Source organism: Triturus cristatus, chromosome 7 (assembly GCF_964204655.1).
Source record: "Triturus cristatus chromosome 7, aTriCri1.1, whole genome shotgun sequence".
Classification (NCBI taxonomy): domain Eukaryota; kingdom Metazoa; phylum Chordata; class Amphibia; order Caudata; family Salamandridae; genus Triturus; species Triturus cristatus.
In genome coordinates this window covers 1,135,484,666-1,135,486,111 of record NC_140590.1, presented here as the reverse complement: position 1 = coordinate 1,135,486,111, position 1,446 = coordinate 1,135,484,666, and the positions used below count along the sequence as shown (strand labels likewise).

General features: G+C 53.7%; 1 non-coding gene across 1 annotated transcript; it reads right to left on the bottom strand.

Moving 5' to 3' along the window:
* Positions 1–1,122: 1,122 nt before the first annotated feature.
* On the bottom strand, positions 1,123–1,244 carry LOC146811245 (U6atac minor spliceosomal RNA). The gene has a single exon (XR_014967116.1). It is a non-coding gene; the product is annotated as a U6atac minor spliceosomal RNA (small nuclear RNA).
* Positions 1,245–1,446: the final 202 nt, after the last annotated feature.

The window sequence follows — 1,446 nt, the reverse complement described above, 5'->3', positions numbered from 1 at the left end:
CCCGACGTTATCCGAGCGCGTTAAATAGGCCGTAATAGCTGTTTGATTCATATCGCGCGCGCTCAATATCTTGGAGCACTTGAAATGGCCGTCTAAGCATTCATTAGGCCTGTCGTGTTTAAATATTGCGCGCTCGACCCGAAGTTCTAGGAGCGCTTGAAATGACCCGTCTCCGCATTCATTAGGCCTGTTGTATTTACATAGCGCACGCTCGACCCGAAGTTATGAGCGCGCTTGGAACGACCCGACTAAGCATCCCGCCTATTACATTTATTTACATAGCGCGCGCTCGACCTGAAGGTTATATTTACCTAGCGCGCACTGGACCCGAAGTTATTTGAACGCTTTAAATGGCCCGACTCAGCATCTCTCCTGTTGCATTTAAATAGCGCGCGCTCGCTCAAAGGACGGCCACGGGCCCAAGCGAGACCGTAGAAAGCCCTCCGCACTGAGGGGCACAGGGCAATCGCCTTCCTCTTAGATTTTCATAACTCAAGCCTCTGGAAGACCCCGGGGCAGGTTGTTCGATTATTTGTGCCTACATGTACTCGCCCCTAAGGTTATTGGGACACATCTCACCCTGTATTTAAACCCATACAGGCACGGGAGATTAAGTGATTTGCCCAGGGCCCAAGATGTGGCACGACCCCAAAAGCTCGGTTAAATACAAACGAAACGGGTATAAACCAGCGACCCGGGATAATTTACATATACACGTATTTAAACGAGCGAGCGCGAACTCGCCGCAATGGCGACGCAGCCGCCGGGTCAACACCAACAAAGCCCCCCCCTCCCCCATACTTCGGAGCTCGCGGGGGAGGGGGTGTTATAAATCGACAGTGAAAAGCTCGTTGCCCCGCCCACCCGAATCAAAAAGAGCTTTGGAAAGCTGTGAGTAGATCCCTAAGTTGAACACATGCCACGGAAACCGTGCGCCTGTTCTAGACCCAGAGAGTTAGCGCAGGACGTTGAATATCTGCCGCAATGGACTGGGTACCCGCATACCGCGGCAAAACCAAACCCTTCCGGAGCCCAGCTCGATACACGGGGCTGCTGGGTGTACTCATTAACCGGGTTCGCCAGCGAGAGAAAGATAAGCGCGACCCCCAAAAGCATGGACGCCAAAAGCGGGGGGGAGCGAAGTAAGTGGCAGTGCCTTAACCGTATATGCGTTGTCAAGGCCACTGGGACCTCTTCCATCCTTGTCACGGGGAGTGCTAACCTCCTCTCCATTAGTACAACACACTAGTCCCAAGCCTTATCCATAACCACCGTAACGCTCGGCACCAAACGTGCCCTACACGCTGAAACTTCCGACGGCGCACCTGACAATAATGCTCTCACTCCCCCACGGGCGCCCGCAGGCGCTTAAACATACTGCTCATCGCCGCACAAATCCACGCCGCACTACATACAAATTCAGCTCCCGCTTTGATCTTGTGCCCC